General features: G+C 41.9%; 1 protein-coding gene across 2 annotated transcripts in view; it reads left to right on the top strand.

Annotated features, from left to right (window-relative positions):
* Positions 1-9,147: 9,147 nt before the first annotated feature.
* Positions 9,148-19,382, top strand: part of eya1 (EYA transcriptional coactivator and phosphatase 1) — a 68,515-nt gene continuing 58,280 nt past the window's right edge. For both annotated transcript variants that reach the window (XM_029457904.1, XM_029457887.1), the window contains exon 1: positions 9,148-9,348. The gene's annotated coding sequence lies outside the window, so the exon portion shown is untranslated. The remainder of the gene's footprint in view (positions 9,349-19,382) is intronic.

Below are 19,382 nucleotides of genomic sequence, written 5' to 3'. Positions count from 1 at the left end.
TATTATATGTTTACACTGCAAACATCTGCACAGCGCTGCCGAGCACTTACTCTAACAGGCTAAACGTACACTTGTTTTCTTAAAGTAAACATCATCTCCGTGGTTTAAAAGGTAACTGACAGTGCCCATAAAACTTCACGTGATGCCATTCGAGCCCCGCGATTCGAAATATGATGTAATCAGTGTCTAATTTGGTGTGTTTACTCTTCGCTCGCACACAGTCGAGCTCCTTTTGGATGTTTAGCTGCTGAAAAGCTGATATTTTGATTGCAGAGAGAGAAACAACTTAGATGAGTAACATTATAAGTATTGAGGAAACATACCCTTTTAAATGCCAGATTATGAGCAAAATATGTTTTTTTAATTATATTTCACTGAAGCAGACTTCTTCAGTGTTGTACCAACTTTGATTGAATAAGCCCCTTACTCTATTGTTTACTGGAAGTGCATTAAAACCGAGCGTCTCCGGACACCTTGAGTGGATAACCATATGCTGTCACAGTAGACCAGACGCGCCTCATATTGAGAGCTCTGTTGACCTGGGAATTGTGTGGGAGGTGGAGAGCGGGGGTGGAGGGGCACCGGGGACTTGTGAGAGTTTTCGAGAGGTACAAATCAAGAATTTAACTACTGCAGCCCTCTCTCCTACTCACAACGTACAGGCCGGTGCTCGGCTGTATTTGTTATTGTGTGTGCTGCTGGAGGTTTACATTTACAGAGCGGAAGAGAAGAAAGTAATCACAAATAATTGGGCTGTTGGTGAATGTGAAGCATTTCAAATCGTGTGTGAAAGAAATAGTGAAGAAAGAGACGGACACAGGAAGTGAGACGAGTACAACCAACATGAGGCGACTAAAATGTTAAAATTAACATTGATAAAGTAAAACACAATGTGAAAGGATTAAAGTTGTAAGACAAAAACACGGACAACACCGTGGTAGAGACCTGTCAATCACAGGTAGCCCCGCCCTAAAGAGACGCTGCTTTATCCTCTATTTTACTCTAAATGTTTCCATAAGTTACTAAATGAACATCATGTGTTGAAGAAGACTTGAAACTACAGATTGAGACATAAACTCATCAGGAAAATGTTACTGAGGTAATAAATCAAGAGAGAAGTAGAGACATTTTATCATAGACTTCTATACAACCAGTGGAGTCTCCTCCTGCTGGATGTTACAGAGGAGTCTCCTGCTGGATGTTACAGAGGCAGCTCTCCTCCTGCTGGATGTTACAGATGAGTCTCCTGCTGGATGTTACAGAGGAGTCTCCTGCTGGATGTTCCTCCTGCTGTATGTTACAGAGGAGTCTCCTGCTGGATGTTACAGAGGAGTCTCCTCCTGCTGGATGTTACAGATGAGTCTCCTGCTGGATGTTACAGAGGAGTCTCCTCCTGCTGGATGTTACAGAGGAGTCTCTTGCTGGATGTTACAGAGGAGTCTCCTCCTGCTGGATGTTACAGAGGAGTCTCCTGCTGCTGGGTGTTACAGATGAGTCTCCTGCTGCTGGATGTTACAGAGGAGTCTCCTGCTGCTGGATGTTACAGAGGAGTCTCCTCCTGCTGGATGTTACAAAGGAGTCTCCTCCTGCTGGATGTTACAGAGGAGTCTCCTGCTACTGGATGTTACAGAGGAGTCTCCTGCTGCTGGATGTTACAGAGGAGTCTCCTGCTGGATGTTACAGAGGAGTCTCCTCCTGCTGGATGTTACAGAGGAGTCTCCTGCTGGATGTTACAGAGGAGTCTCCCCCTGCTGGATGTTACAGAGGAGTCTCCCCCTGCTGGATGTTACAGAGGAGTCTCCTGCTGCTGGATGTTACAGAGGAGTCTCCTGCTGCTGGATGTTACAGAGGAGTCTCCTCCTGCTGGATGTTACAGAGGAGTCTCCTGCTGCTGGATGTTACAGAGGAGTCTGCTGCTGCTGGATGTCACAGAGGAGTCTCCTGCTGCTGGATGTTACAGAGGAGTCTCCTGCTGGATGTTACAGAGGAGTCTCCTGCTGGATGTTACAGAGGAGTCTCCTGCTGCTGGATGTTACAGAGGAGTCTCCTCCTGCTGGATGTTACAGAGGAGTCTCCTGCTGGATGTTACAGAGGAGTCTCCTCCTGCTGGATGTTACAGAGGAGTCTCCTGCTGGATGTTACAGAGGAGTCTCCTTCTGCTGGATGTTACAGAGGAGTATCCTCCTGCTGGATGTTACAGAGGAGTCTCCTCCTGCTGGATGTTACAGAGGAGTCTCCTCCTGCTGGATGTTACAGAGGAGTCTCCTGCTGGATGTTACAGAGGAGTCTCCCCCTACTGGATGTTACAGAGGAGTCTCCTCCTGCTGGATGTTACAGAGGAGTCTCCTGCTGCTGGATGTTACAGAGGAGTCTCCTCTGCTGGATGTTACAGAGGAGTCTCCTCTGCTGGATGTACAGAGGAGTCTCCTGCTGGATGTTACAGAGGAGTCTCCTCCTGCTGGATGTTACAGAGGAGTCTCCTCCTGCTGGATGTTACAGAGGAGTCTCCTGCTGCTGGATGTTACAGAGGAGTCTCCTCCTGCTGGATGTTACAGAGGAGTCTCCTCCTGCTGGATGTTACAGAGGAGTCTCCTCCTGCTGGATGTTACAGAGGAGTCTCCTCATGCTGGATGTTACAGAGGAGTCTCCTGCTGCTGGATGTTACAGAGGAGTCTCCTCTGCTGGATGTTACAGAGGAGTCTCCTCATGCTGGATGTTACAGAGGAGTCTCCTGCTGCTGGATGTTACAGAGGAGTCTCCTCCTGCTGGATGTTACAGAGGAGTCTCCTCATGCTGGATGTTACAGAGGAGTCTCCTCCTGCTGGATGTTACAGAGGAGTCTCCTCATGCTGGATGTTACAGAGGAGTCTCCTGCTGCTGGATGTTACAGAGGAGTCTCCTGCTGCTGGATGTTACAGAGGAGTCTCCTGCATGCTGGATGTTACAGAGGAGTCTCCTGCTGCTGGATGTTACAGAGGAGTCTCCTGCTGCTGGATGTTACAGAGGAGTCTCCTCATGCTGGATGTTACAGAGGAGTCTCCTCCTGCTGGATGTTACAGAGGAGTCTCCTGCTGGATGTTACAGAGGAGTCTCCTCATGCTGGATGTTACAGAGGAGTCTCCTGCTGCTGGATGTTACAGAGGAGTCTCCTCATGCTGGATGTTACAGAGGAGTCTCCTGCTGCTGGATGTTACAGAGGAGTCTCCTGCTGGATGTTACAGAGGAGTCTCCTCCTGCTGGATGTTACAGAGGAGTCTCCTCCTGCTGGAAGTTACAGAGAATGCAGCTTTAAGACTCTTATACATTGTCTTCACTTTTCAGACCCGGAGGATGCAGCTTGACTGAAGAGACACATCTAACAATAGAGACAGAGAGAAAGCAGATATTGCACCAGTGCCATTGGTTGTTATTGGGCCACACATTAAATCCAAGGCAGATGTTCAAACCGCATCAGCTGTCGCTCTCTTTGTTTCCATCAGCCTCCACAATGATTTCTCAAAAGGGAGAAACCAAAACCAACTATCAGTAAACATGCAGACTCCTCAGATTCCATAAAGGTCCAGCTAAATGGACAACAAGCCCGGCTGCCTCTGTTTGTATAATGGGGAAACCCCTCTCTGCTTCTGACTCACAGCTCACAGTTTGGGGGAAGTGTTATTATGGTTTAGCATGCCAGCAGTTCTCCCTCATCATGAAACAAACCCACCAGCCTGTCAAACAACTGCTGCCTTCGTATGGAAGCACATTGTCATTTGCTCTGTTGAGGTCTTGCTTGTGGTTGAAAGGTTTTAAGGAAAGTTTGTAAATTGTAAAAAAAAAAATACAAATGTTTCTTTGTGATTCAAAGTGTGCTGAGAACACACAGCAGTGAGGGTCTGAGAGGTTTATACATAACATGCTCATGCAGTGAACATTTGTAAGTTAAATGTCATTGTCAACTAAGCCGATGCTGCTCACATTTATCTGGCAGCAGGCTGAAGCTGTTGGATCAGAGGTGAACCTAAAGAGTCATAAAGACAAACCTTCACAAATCCATTTCTACTTATATTTTCATGCGAGATAGAACTTGTTCCCTTCCATTACTTTGATTGCGTCTGTATGAAAATTTAACTTTTTGAGTGTGCTGCATATTTAGCTCTTGCTTGTCCTAATGGTGCCCAATCAGTTCCACCAGGTCCGTTCCAACGGGGCAGGCGGCCTCTACCCTGATTACACTGAATTGTGGGTATTTCCTGCCTCTAAGCCTCGCATATGGATTGAGTAAGGCAGTGGCAGAGGGACTACCGTTTCTCTCCACTACATCTTCATTTCTTTCTCCCTCACTTTTTTTTTCAATGGAAAAGCAAAACACTTTTGTTTTTTCTGGCTCTGCTGTCAAAATAGTGAGCTGGGCTTTGGCTCAGGCTCTGCTTGCATGTAGCCAAGGAAAATCCCACGAGACAAGTGTGGCTAAATGCAGTTTAATCCACATGATCACTATCCGTCTGCAGACTCAACCACACCTATTGCTGACCTATTGCGATGAGGCAAACACATTTTCAGTCAATGTATGTTTCCTGCTTTAGGATATAGATGTTTCCTAGACATTGGTGGAGGTATATGTGGTGTGATGGTTAAGGGCTGGTTTTATGGCAGATTTATCTCCATTTAAAAACAGCAGGGTGGATCCAAATCCAAACACAATAAGTATTTTTCACCCTTAAAATAAAAATATCATATCATCATGAAAAGCAACCTTCTCGTAGAAAATGCCAGGATAGTACCTGTAAGTGACACATAAATGCTTTTAAAGCAAAAAAAACAAATCTGCCAGCACTATTTTTTATATGTATAATGTTTTTATAAGGCAGTACTTTACCAGTTATTGTATTATTATATAAAACCACAGACATGTAAGGCAAACCTGGCAGAAGATGGTGTCAGTGAGTGGGATTAAAGACGTTGGCACTTCAGTGGAATCAGATTATATCCAAGAAGAGCCAATAAGGAAAGCCCTCTCCAGTTCTGACATCTTTAACGTTCACACACATTATTTCCTCCAAAAGTGATTTTCTATTACGAGCCAAAAGCATTCTGCTACAGTGATAATTTAAAAAGGTAACGTATCTAAAAGCTCCATATGATCAAAATCCAACCGCCAACTTTGGCAAAGCGAAGAAGACGCCAGAAAGTAGGTCCCGTCATGACGAAGAGGTCTCACATTCATGACATATTGAAAAGAATCCACACATAGTGAGTGATTGTACTAAGCAGTTTTGGAGGACTACACATTTCCCATACTTCATGCTCTCCACAGGACCGCGGCTCCGTGAGCGCTTTTTGTGGGAGATTCTTGGCATTTGATGGCGGTGGTTGTATGTTTGTATTGAACATTTTTTGGAATGGGCGGCTCATTATTCTGTGCTTCGCTCTCAAACACTGACCATACTTCCTCTCCAATATAACCGCTGATAGAGGACAGATTGAACTACATCTTTCAGGGTTGCACATACCTGCAGGGGTATTTGATTTGGCAAGTGGACAGCCATCACCTCGAGGTCGTGCACCACCAGAGCAATGAATCAAAGGGTTCTGGTTGTTATTGTATTTGTATCTTTGGGCAGATCTCTTGCAAGTCAAATAATTACCCAAGGACACAGTTAGTTATATTGTGTGGTATCAATTAATATTTTGGGTCATTTAATAAGTACTTATATTTATATTTCTTTTCCATGATATCAGGACTTGGTTGAGAAGCCTCTCCTTTAAAGGAACAATCTGAAAAACTAATCCAGATGTAAACCTATAACTCGGTACAACAGCACATTTTATAAACACAGTCAGTAGACAAGAAGTGGTTCTTTGTAATCAAGAAGTAAAACTCTCAAAACACAAATTGGACCTTTAACTGTCTATGTTTGCATCCTGCTGACGTGTCGCTGAGCAAGTTACTGAATACTCAGCAGCTTATCTCTGGTTTGAAGACATCGGTTTGTGCACTACGGTTTAGGAGCCACGAGTTTGGCATTTTGGCAGTGGCCATCTTGTTTTTTTTGCAACCCGAAGTGACACAGACGGAGTACAAGTTCAACCGAACACTGAAAAACAATTAACTTTCCTGAAGTGGAAACACACTGAAAGTGTTAAAGATGAAAACAAAGCACCCAGACCGGACAAGCTTGAGCCATTTGCTAAAGGATGTTACTCCACAGGGGTCAATAAAGTTTCATATTGTGATCGTAAATATAATGTATCAAATTCCTGTTCTTACTTTTACTGCATATAAAATGCGGAATTGTCCTAAATTGTGCGTGATTGTCGTTCAGTGATGCCCATCAACCACATAAAACGCTGCATAATGTGACTTTGAGTGGGAATCCATATAGCTTTTTTTACGTGTCCTCAGCTGTTTGAAAGCATTTTGTTGTGCTGCGTCCCTCTTTGACTCCCGATGCCCTCCTGTGGCTGCCAAAAGAGATAGTGTGACACGTATTCTACATTACTGCTGTACACACTGTGATTGATTGACTTGTTGTTGGCCTGCCATGACCGCTGGAATGCACCTCGTGTGAAAGGTGCCTGCAACAAACACACTGGTGCATATCTCCTCAGGTTACCTGGGCGGCACACCAAGTATTGTAAATCTCATCGTAGGGTAAAGAGGGGGGGGGGGGGGGGGGGGGAATATTTGAATAAAAGCATTGCCTCCTTTCTTTTATGTATCAAAGAAAATATGTGTCTTTCTCTCCAGGTGTGGGTTTATTTCACTGTGCTTGTAACGTGATAGGAGTCTAATACAAAACACCTGACCGCCAAATGAAATGCAGCATATCATGTAATAAAGTGCATTGTCTGATTGGTTATGGTAATTCTTCATTTAGCCACAATAACCTAAAGCTCAGCCGCCCCCAAATCCAGTGAAATCCCTTAAAACAGATGTGGCTCCGAGGCTCCACCAAGAAACCTCCAATGTGTAGGAGTATCTTCATGCAGAGAAAGCATTGGTGCATTGTTATATTTTACTATATGGCATAAATCTCAAATTATAGAGGTGCTGAGAATAAAAAGCATGTGACATTTTTAGCGTGACAGTTCCGCCGTTCCCGTGTTTAAGTGGCGGTGGGAGCTTTGTGGCGCGAGGCCGAGATCTCCTCCTGTTAAGCACACATCCTGTAGGCTTTGTCCCCTGGCAGTGACCTGATCCAGCAGGAGGAAGCAACCAATCAGGGAAATATTAGATCAGCTCCGGGAAAAATTAATACAATTCTCTCAAGTCGACCTCACCTACTGTACTGAACCGTGAGGTTCATACAGCAGAGTAAAGGCGTGCACTTTAACTGCTTTCATCAGAGCGACTCCATTAAACTCCCCCTCTGCAGGTTCACATGATCTATGATACGCTTGTGGAAGGTGTTGTGTTCCTTACTGTCGATGTCCAGACAAGGGTGGTCTGTGCAACCGGATCCTTTGACATCACGGAGAACATGAAAACATGAAACATAGTTATTGATCACAGAGTCCGCACTAATCAAATAGCACCCTGGTTTGTTTGAAGTTAAAAATGGTTACAGTGGGTGTTTACCGTTGCACTTGAGGATCCTGCAGCCCCACCCCTCTTAAACATACACAGACAGAAGTGTTATTTGTATTGTTAAATTTACATTAAGCCCATTTTAATTGCATCAAGCCACTAAGCAGATCTTACTATAATGGGCCTGACAGAGAAAATTGCAATCATCAGTGAAGAGCCTGCGGCGGTGTAATGGACAAACCTGATTAATTTAATCTTGTTGCACTCCATTATGGCTGCACTTTATCATTTCAACAGATGGAGCACCAAGAAATTAAAAAATGCTCTCAAGGATATGTGGCACTTTCCATCCACTCGAAGCCGTTTATCTGAAGGTGTGTGGGCTGCTGTGTTGAAATGAAGGCCAGCACTGGAACCTTTGGATGAGTGCATTTTCAACCCAAATGAGATTATGTGAACCGTCAATTGATGCAACAAATCATCAGAATTGTCTTGTGATGTATAGCTGAAGGCTGTTAAGGGCTGTCCATCCAATCATGTAGTCTAATGAGTGGATATTATTAAAGGAGTGGAGTGACAATTGCTTTACTATATGAAGGCATTTATTATTGTTATTTTAAAACTGTTTTTACAATGCTGGAAGTACATGTTCCCGATGTGTGCTTCAAAGTGTACTGTCATTGTGTAATTCTCTATTTAAATGTACTTTATTGTTATTTTGTGTTGCTGCTTCGACGTCTTTAGACTCATTCTCGCTCCATGCACAGTGGAAGTAATGAAGCCATAAAATCTCAATTCTATTGGTCAATTCATACAACAATTAAAGCAGATTTGCTTGTGACGTCTTAACATGAAGTAATAACTCCCCGTGACCCCTCATCATACTGTCGGCTGCATGTCTATAAATTCTGACAATCAAAGATTACATTTTCCCCTTTGCAGATTGTTTGAGTATTTATCAAAAAAGAAGCAAAGATATGACAAAAAGTCTGAGAAATACATTTAGTCACGGAACAAAATAGTAAGTGAAGATGAAGTAAAACATCAGGTTCTCTTCAAGGATAAGAAAACTACTCGTTGGTCATCCGTGTATTAAAACATATTTTTAACAGTCAGAGAGCTTCAGATGATTTTCAGACTAAATTTATAACATGAGGCATTGTGTTTTTATATTTTTGTCTTGTATCCTACTTGGGGGATTATTTCACCCTGAGTCCAGGGTATCACTGCATTAAAGCATCACACGTTTGATATTAAGACCCTGCCAGAGTAAACACTCGACATGAATGTATTGATGGTTATAAAGAAACCTATAGGTGGCGCTGTAGTTCATATCCAGAGAGAGGGAGCCATGTAGTTCACTGTATACAAACACCATAACATGGTTTACCACAGCAGAAGCATCCTCAAAAACTACTAATTAATGTACATAATATAAATACATCTCAAACAAATGGCAGTTTTGTCTAATAACCTCTTTAGTTGAGTTTTAAACCAGTATACAGGTTAAATGTTATTGACAAGTACAAACAGCAGACTGGAGTGTAATACGGTATGTGTAAACTTTCCCTCGTGCCTGCTGCATTTGATACCAGTGGGCAGCGCGCGCGCACTGACGCGTGCGGATCTATCTTGTCAATTCACTGTAACCTTCCGACTGCGCTGCTGGCACTCACAACGTTCAGCTTTTATGTCGGACTTCGACAAGCTTCCCCTCCCGGTTGTGCTGGTCACGGACACATTTTCCATCCAGCAGAGAGAGAAGCAGTCAGAAGAAAATTAAACTTCACGGTTATGGCCGGAGAGACTTGTTGCGCGTGGTGACAGCGGGTACAAAGGTAGGCAGCGACGAGACTTCTGTTTGCATTGAGTCTACTTTTCGGTTCCTTCTCACTTAACAACTGTTGTTTGTTTGTCTTGTGAGGTGAATTGACAGCGTGGTATTGAGACGTTTCCAACATGGGCGGGGACAGCAGAGAGACAGAGACAGACAGCTCTGAATCATAGCTGCAGGGTGAGCTGAGGCTCAGGGATCAGTCCGCAGTGATAAAGTAAAGCTGGTTTAATTAAGGCCTCCACAGAACAAACTATATTTTAATAATTCTGATTATTTTCTGTAAAGGGTCATTTTCTTTGGTGCATTACCTTGCAATAAGTGTCAGACTGTAAACTTCAGTTGCTGTTGATCAAACAGTAGATTCTTGCAGTGTGCAGTATTTGGTGAAGCTGCAAAGATTATTTTTGATAATTGTTTAATTGCTAAAGTATTTTTTCATGCAGAAATGTCAGATTTCAGCCTCAAATATGGAGATGTCCTGCTTTTCTGTGCTTGATATTGTATTAAGTACATTCACAGCATAATAACCTATAAATAAGACAACTCCAAATGTTCCCCTTCGTTTTAGTGCAAAATAGTACATTCTGAAAATGTTCAAACTTAATCTTTTTACAAAACATTATGAACAACATGAAATTCCTTAATAAAAAAAGGTGCAATTTCAACAATAGTATGAGTTTATTAGTTAACACATGTGCGTTACAACTTACAGATCACAGTGTATCTACAAAGTCATCCGCATGTTTGACACCCCTGCTCTAAAGCATATACTGTACGACTAACGTGCTCCCAGAAAAAGGGCGATGCAGGTAGTTCAAGTTGCACACAGGACATTTATCAAAATATCATTTGCCTTAAGTTAACAGCAGTTGTACCTAGGCTTTACTCTCATTCATTCTGCCCCAGGCTGCGCTCATTTTTCTGTCTAATTATTTCCTTTTCTACTGTGCACCACACGTGACAGTGATGGATAGCAGGTTAAAAATGGACATTTTCTCCTCAGTTAGTGTATGTTGGATTGACTCAAGCATGCATGGTGTTCTTCCCTCAGACCAAAGGACCTTGGAAAAGATTGTGTTCCAGTCTGCTTTTCTCATTCCAGTATGATACAGTTTGTCTTCATTTTCCTCCGAGTTGGACTCATTTTCATGATATATAGCCGAAGCACATCAGTGAGACAGAAGTGTAGGTTATGTCAAAGTTATGCCATCATGATTACAGTGGAGGCTGCAGACGCTTTCTACCCGTGCAGCAGGACTGAATAAGCATGGACTGTGTAAAGATGGCGGTTCCCTGATTGGATGTTTTTCTTCGTCTCAAAGAACCAAGTTGTCAAATATCAGTCGTCCTCCAGCGTCTAAATGTCAATTTATGAAGCTGCCATATTTGTGCACCTGGTTAAATGTTATGATGAGGTCAATGCTCACGTCTGACTAGAGGTCATGCTGGAGGTGCACGGCTGCACAAACCAGGTGGTGCTACAGGGTACACTGATGCTGTCTGTCTGTCTGTCTGCCTGTCTGTCTGTCTGTCTGTCTGTCTGTCTCACTGCTGGTCCAATGTTCATAACACTTGGTGGAAGGGTGTAGCACGAGCAAAGCAAGAACACATTACATTTTGGAGTGGATCCAAATCACGGGACGGATAAACGCATGGGGCATTCGTGCTGCATTCATGTGTCGGAAAATAATCGCAAAAATGAGTTTCCGACTGGGAAAACTCACATGAGCCTCCTCAAGTCGGAACAACAACTTGGAAACAGATATCAACATGTTGTTTAAAAGCTCTGAGCAACAACAAATAAAACACATCGTATTTGTTGTTTCCACATTACGACTTCAATTCTGAAGAACGACGTCCCACCTCAGGAGATGGGACTTTCTTAAGACTCGGTGGAGGCCTTCGCTCTCCGAGTGCCGCTCTAGTTTGTTTCAGCCTTCAGTGTACAGGGACAGGAGCATCTACACCGTTAGTCAATTCCCCACTTGATATTACTATTTTCACTAATTATTTTGATTAACCAGGGCTGCATTAATCTACATGTTTAAATGTTAAATGGTGAAAAAGGCCCCTCAGCTACTAAAGCCCAACATGGCGTCTTCTCCCTGCTGGTTTTAACTCAATGATATTCACTTTATGATCACTTAAGACAAATAAAAGCTCTGGAATGATGCTTGACAAAGCTTCATTGAATATTATTTTGAGGATTGATGGTGTAATGATTTAAGCCGTAACTTCCACTAAGACTCCCTTCATGCTGTGATTAAGTCATCATCTGACAAGGCCACAGTTTCCTGTCCTTGGTTATCGTCCATTTTATGAACATAGTCAAAAACCATCTATTGTGACATTACATGTCAAAGCTTTTTCTTTTTCTCAGGGTGATCTCACATCCTCAGAATAATATATTTTATGGACATCTTTATTGACACTGTGGAACATCTTGTTTTGTTTTGACCCATTTTTTCTTTCTTCGCTGCATTTAATATTTTCAGTCACTGACCTGAGATGGAACAGCTGCGACCGAGCGATTCAAGCTTAGAAATGTAGAAAGTGTGGTAGCACAGCAGGAATACTGCAATGTATCATGTCTGCAGCAATGAACAGAACAAGTTTTATTCACACATGTACCAGATTCCCTGTGTACTGTACATGTGCTTCACGTTTTCTTTAAGACTTGACTTCAGAGGAAAGTTCTCCAGTCTGTTCTCCTCACTTTTGAAGTTACATGCTCCTCCAATTACTGGGGCCATGCAGTCTCCCCTATGGTGTCCTTGGACAGCTCTTTGAGTGCCTGAAAATGTTGCGGACCATTAATTCTGGATTGTCTTCATCTGTTTGCATAATTTTCTCTCCGTAACCATTTTCCTTCCCCATTTTCACAGCCTGTGCTCCCAGGTTGTTGTTTTTTTTTTCCTCTTTTATGATGGTTTGAGTCTTCGACAGATTTCATTTTTACATCATTTTCTTTCCAATACCACTGGCAGTTGTTAAACTTTTACACCGGCCTGTTTTATGGCACGCAGCCTGTCAGCTGTGTACTGTACACAGCATGTGTGTTTTACAGCCTGTGTGCTGATGTTGCTATTGAAACTCTTACCTGCCAGCAGATAGCTTCACAATATGTTTTATTCTCTTATATAAAGACATAGCAGAGCCGTCTGTAAACACACAATCAATGTTGTGTTAAAAAAAGAAAAGGGGAGAAATGCGTGTTTTCTTTAACCCTTTGCATTTTCTAGGTTTTTCAGTTAAGACTAATTTGCTGTCAGGCAGGAGGTTGTTTTTGCAACTCAGGCAGACTCCAGAAATTAATTTATCCAAATAACCAAGTCCTCCTGGGCCGTGGAGGTCGGGACGTTGAAATGGCCCTCGGTAGGCAGAGCCGCCGTTTGATGTCTGGAATGTTTTGGCTGACTTAGAGCAGGCGACTGGAGTGGAGGGATCATTTTCACTGACCCATGGGATTTTTAACCATTTTCATATACTGAGAACAAAACAAAGTGAGGAGAAATGCCTGAGCTGATTTGCATCGACTTTGCTATCAAAAGCTGAGAAGAACAAATGAAGTGAAACTGATTTTTAAGGTTCTTTAGTTTTTCTTTTAAAGGACATATTGGGACATAAAGTGTGACCCATGTTTTGGTCAAGAAATCATGCACGCTGAAATGCATTCTTAAAGAATACCCCAAAATAACTTTGCATATCCAGTACTCACCTCGAGTTACCTTGAATTATTGAAGACCACTTTGTGTTTCTCTCCACGGAGACCGAAGAATCCAAGAACAGAGAAAAATCTACAAAAACAGCAAAACAATATTAAAACATCTGTTTTGCACACCTCGTGCATTATAATCCAGGTCTCATTTATCCAGGTGCTGCACAATCTAAAGCACTTCCTCGTCTGTATTTGCACGTTTTGATATAACATTTTCTCCGTTTTTTGGATTCTTCGTTCACCGTGGAGGCAGCAGAGAAACACAAAGTGTAATAATAGTAATTGATATATAAATTATCAGTTTGGAGGTGACGTATTCCTTTAAGAGTTTCCAAATTGTTGCTATGAGGTTTGGCTCTTTGGCCTATATTTAAAAACTCCGCCATATAATAAAAATGTCTGTTATTAATGCACTGGGTGCTAATTAAGTGGTCATTTGGACTGCTGGCAAAGTAAATACAAGGTCCATCCTAATAATACAAACACTGTGATTGTACACTTTCATTCTTTAAAAGGCCTCATTAGCTGCACGCACTGTTGGTGTATAATTATATCCAATAAAAAATCACTACATTAGGTAGATTAATAAAAACGAGCTACTTGGATCATCTTAAATACTTTAATTAACTACGCTTTTATTAAACAAGCCTGAGGAAAGGCAAGGAAACCAGGCGGTCGTGAGTAACGGGCCACTTGAGTTTCCAGCGTAATAAATAATTCACAGGTTGTGTGTGATGAGCTGCTGAGGACAGAAATCCCTAATGACAGCTTTTTATAACCTATGACTCAGCTGGCCATTATGCTTTTGACATCCTAATACAGAGCACATTCCCTCTGCATGCTCAGTGCTCTTCTCTCGCTCCGCACTGAGGAGTTCTATTACAAATACTATATACAGTCACTTAATGCAACAAATTAAATGGAAAACACATTCAAATGGAATTAATTGCATGTTAAATATATGTTTTAATACAGCTCATCCATGCTGTACAAGTGTTTAAAATCTATATTTTTTATTATATTTTATTATTATATTTTATAGTGTCTATTTTTTCACTTCCTGCTCAGAAATACGTCTTTTTACAGTATTAATTTATCAATTAGTTGATTAACAGAAAAATGATCGCTAACAATTTTAATAATAGATAATAGTCATTTTTCATGCAAATGTCTTTAAAGTTTGTTTTCAGCATCTCAAATCTGGAGATGTGCTGCTTTTCTCTGTTTTATATCATATTAAAGTGAATATCTTTTGGATTTGGAGAAAACAAGACATTTAAAGACATTATTTTGGACGTTTTTCACTATTTTCTGACATTTTATAGACTGTTAATCTATAAAATAATCAGATTATCAATAATGAACAGTAACAGTTAGGTGCAGCACTAGATAAATGTATTATTGTGATATTGCTCCTCAAAGCTGTAACATTCTTAAGGTTTTCCCTAACAATATATATATATATATATATATATATATATATATATATATATATATATATATATACTTACTTAATTTTTTTATTTAATTTTACATGTCAAGTCTTTCCTCACTTCCTTGCAGAGAAGCATCTCTACAGAATTTATTTATCATTCAGTCTCTTCGTCTTCCTCCTAAAGTAGTTTATCACGAGTTAAAAAGCCTGTAGATTGCAGTGATTTTTGTTGAAACGTGGTTATTAATTTCTCTCCATTATCATCTCCTCCCTCAGATCCTTGCAGGAGGGATTGACCTGACGCCTGCTGCTGCTGGTGTTGGTGCTGGTGCTGCTGCTGCTGCTGCTGCTGCTGCTGCTGCTGCTGCTGGTGGTGTTGGTGCTGGTGCTGCCGCTGGTGGTGCTGCTGCTGGTGGTGGTGCTGCTGCTGCTGCTGCTACTGCTGCTGGTGCTGCTGCTGCTGGTGCTGCTGCTGCTGCTGGTGGTGCTGGTGGTGGTGGTGGTGCTGCTGCTGCTGCTACTGCTGCTGGTGCTGCTGCTGCTGCTGCTGCTGCTGGTGCTGGTGGTGGTGCTACTGCTGCTGCTGCTGCTGCTGGTGGTGGTGGTGCTGCTGCTGGTGGTGGTGCTGCTGCTGCTGCTGCTGCTGTGTACACGTGAGGTAAGACTGAATAATTGAGTTCCTCCAGTCGGCTTCAGGCCTGTGACTGATCAAGTGTTACACTGTTTGATTGACATAATGGCACCGTACCCCCCCAGGTAAGGTCAGTCCGAGCAACATCTGGGCCTATTATGCATTATGAAACTCCCAGTATGAAGGGCAAGGCCTCATATGGTATTGGTTGATATCATTATTGTTATCATTTCCAAACCCCAGCTCTCACTAAGAATAGCTGGTTAATTTTAGATGCAAAAAAAAAGATCCAATTACTCAGGCCTCTGCTTGTGGTTGTCCCCGAGTTAGTGCAGGGAAATAAATCTGGTGGCCTTGATTAAGTACCTGACAATAGAGTTAGCACAGCACTAGTGGTTTATAGTAATACAGCGGACATGGACAATTAGGCCCACCAAGTAATTTACAGTACTGCTCGCAGGTGGTGACCCAGTATGAGCCTGGGACCACCTCAGTAACAAATGAGATGGTGTCGGGAAGCAGAGCAGCAGCTCTGTACGACTTCCAAATACAGCAGAGCAATCAAAGATTATAAAACGCTTGACGCGTATTTCAAATTTGTTTTCATTTTGTTCTTGTGAAAGGAATAACATATGGCTGCGGGCATGAATGATTACTTTTATACGTTGTTGATCTTTGTACGTCAGCGTGGAGCTCTCCTCTCACGGCTACCTATTAATTATGAAATACTGTAGGTCGTGCCCATTTCATTTTACAACATCTTCCTGCTGAACTTGGTGTGAAAGGCTGCTGTTCTTAAATAGGTGTATTAAAGTCGGAGTGGGGAAGTGCCCCCCCCTCTCGCTCTCTCCAGCATTATGTCATCAGAGTCAAAAAGGCACGGCTAAAGAAAAATGGCTTGTTTCACACATGATAGACACCTTAACACATGGAGCAAGTGGAGTGGGGCTTCACACAGCAGCAGCCGTTCATGCACAGAGAACCAGACATTCATACAGTGCAAGTATTATAGGGCTGAAAATAACCTTTCTGTTTGTTATTATGTCGATTATATATCTGACGATTCTTTTCTAGATTAATCGATTCATGGTTTGGTGTATGAAATATCAGAAAATAGTCCGAAAAAGTCCAAAGTGATGTCCAAAACCCAAAGATATTCACTTTATTATGATATTATATCCACATGTGAGGCTGGAAACGATATCTGTTTAAAATGACTTTAATGATGATTTTTTGATTTATAATATTTCTTTACACAACGAGATCCTCTTGATGTATTTCTCTACTGATAAGATGCAATCCTTGCACTGTGTGTAACAGTGAAGAAGAACAGTGCCCTCTTCTGCCTGTCTGCCGTGTCGCCCGCAGATTGAAACGTTACTTCAGGTTTCTCTGCACTTTACAGTGTGGAGACTGAATCTGTGTCTGTGGCTTATCAGCCTCGTGTGCAGGTCAGCCCCGGGCTGAGTGGCAGGACCCCTGGATTAACTCTGACCACCGTTATCCCCTCTGTCAGCACTTCGGCCTGAGAGTGAGCTAAAACCATGGAGCCACCACAGCATGGTGGTTGCACTGCTCCCCACGATGCACCACTGCTGGGCTGGTTTCCTCAGCGAGCCTGTTTCATTTACCAGGAACATGTCCGGGGTAGTCAGCGCAGGTTCTTCCTGCGGAGCTCCTGATGCCGTCTGGACTCTTCTTACCTCCGTGAAGACGTTATGTTTTCAGTTTGTTTGTTTGTCTGTCTGTCAGCAGAGTTACGCTAAAGCTTCTGGCCTGCTTTTCTTAAAACTCACTGTAAGAGTGCAGCATGAGCCAGGGAAGAACACATTAAAGTTTGGAGCGGATCCGAATCACGGGGCATGCACATAAATTATAGTTCACTCCTGTGACAGAGGTCATGTGCTGTAACTACTTGGCTATGAAGGAACTCCAATTTTAAATAGTTTTGCACTGAAAAATGTAAATCTTTTTTTCTTTTCACTTCTGTTGAATCATGTTCACGGACAAACATAATAAAATAATCCCCATTAAAAAAAGGAAAAAAATCTCAACTGCATTTCATAAAAGTCTTATTATTAATATCTTTTAAACACTTATTGTTGTGTTTACTCTTTTGTTGCGAGCACACGGTGGAGGCAGCTCTATTTTTATGTGTGCCTTCCATTCATGACAAACAACCTGCAAATAGGGAGAGAAGCTAATTGGCATAAAGTCCAATGATGTAAGCAGCACCACTAACAGCTGTGTGTGGGCCGCCGATGCTTGCACAGCTATTTTCGAGCTCCCGTCCAAAAGAAATAAACTGTAAACTTGTGCTACACCTGCAATGCACTCGGTCTTGAAGACAGACGGTGGAAGCAGCAGAACATTTTGTTTTTCCCTCGACAGGGAAAGGATTAGTTTTGTTGAGCTCAGCTATTATTTCTGTGGCCTTCTGTCAAAGCGTAAACACGAGCAATCATTAATATATGAAGCCTGTCATGAGATGATGCTCATACTATTTTTAATAGATCATGTGAGGAGTTAGTTAGAACCAGGCCTGCAACTCGCATATCTTCATTTCTAAATGAATTGATAAATAGTTTATAAAAAGTCAGAAAATAGTGAAAATGTCCAACGTGACGTCTGTAAATGTCTCGTTTTATTAACGATATTCACTTTTAATATGATATGAGACGCTGAAAACAGCATTTTCTGACATTTCTGCATCAAATTTGACTTTAACTATTAATAGATTATCCAAATAGCTGTTGATACTTTCTCCATCGACTATGGATTAGACGTCTAATCCTTGCAGGTTTGTCTAAAAACAATTATCATTTTTCTTTCCTGTTGTTTCATTTGTACTTTGAATAAGACGAGAAAGAAAACGCTTGAAGAGGCTTTAATTATTTAATTATGTGCAGCGCTGTTTCCATTCACCCGATAACGAAACGTGTTTGTCGGTTATTTCCAAGTGTGAACTTCTTGCGGTGCTACTGGGACAATATTTAACATTTCTGCTACTGCTGTTTAATCTCTCATTAGCCTTTAGGTGACATGAAACAGCATCAGGCTCAATCTTGTGTTTGCCAATCAGAGTCCGGTTGAGTGACAGGCACAGAACAGCACATCCCTTATGTAAACCCTTCCTCTACCACCACGAAATTAGAGTGGCTATTACTACACGCCGCCGCAGCCGCCTCCTGCTTCTACACAAATGAGAAAGTAAGCGCTCCGGTTCAGAAGTTCACATTTTGGATCCGTGCCGGAACTACTTAAGGCCGATGACGTTTTTCAGAAGAACAGGTGGTCAGGGTGACATAATTCTGGCTCAATGTTAAGATCCATAGAAATTAGGACCTGTAGCTCTGCCAGAAGTGTTATTACTCTGTCAATATGCATAAGCACGAGTTCATCTGACGTGTTGCTAATGTTACCTGATCAAAATGGAAAGGCAGCATTAAGACATGCATACTTCTTAACAAACAAATCACTGACATGTGCGCGCATCTTTGACATGTCTCAAGGCTCAGTTGAGAAAGCTATTTATTCCCCTACACTGTTAACTACTGGCACGTATGCGTTGGAGAGGAATGCCATTCAGAATGCAGAAAATATATTTAGTTCTCGCCAACAGACAGCAAAAGGCACCAGTGGGTCTAGCCCCTGTGTGAGAACAGTTATTCCTGTCGCAGTATGGACTTTCAATTACTGTAATCCGCTGCTCGACTCCTTCAAGAACATCAGGGCTGATTAATGTAGATGCATCAAATGTGACACCTGCTGTCCATAACGCAGGGTTCCTGCAGATCCTTACAAGGCATTGCATTCATAATGTACAATTAGTATTGACTCAAATTCTTAAAGCCTTTAAAATTCTAAGACATGGGAAAATAATTGGTCAAATATGTATTTTTAATACATTTATCATTAATGTCACGCAGGTCCAGATAGTGGAAAAGTTGCCTTAAAGAGTGTCATTATAAAAGTCTTGAATGTAACTTTCCTTAAGCTGTAGGAACCCTGTATTATAAATGCACATAGCTTTATTTTCACATAAAAATAATGTATTTTCTGCATATTTTCTAGAAAGTGTAAAACGAGGGTGTTAGTTTGGGATTATATTACACAAGTAAGATTTTCATTGCATCTTGTTTGCTGCCTTTATCCATAGTTTAGTAAGGAAACAGGAATATACTGTGGTTTGATTAGAAATCATTGCATGCACGAGTTATGTGCAGTAACAGTTTGTTATGAGTTTCTTTA

Source organism: Cottoperca gobio, chromosome 20, assembly GCF_900634415.1.
Source record: "Cottoperca gobio chromosome 20, fCotGob3.1, whole genome shotgun sequence".
Taxonomy (NCBI): Eukaryota; Metazoa; Chordata; class Actinopteri; order Perciformes; family Bovichtidae; genus Cottoperca; species Cottoperca gobio.
Note: the sequence above shows the minus strand (reverse complement) of the source record. Positions and strands in the feature narration are given on the sequence as shown.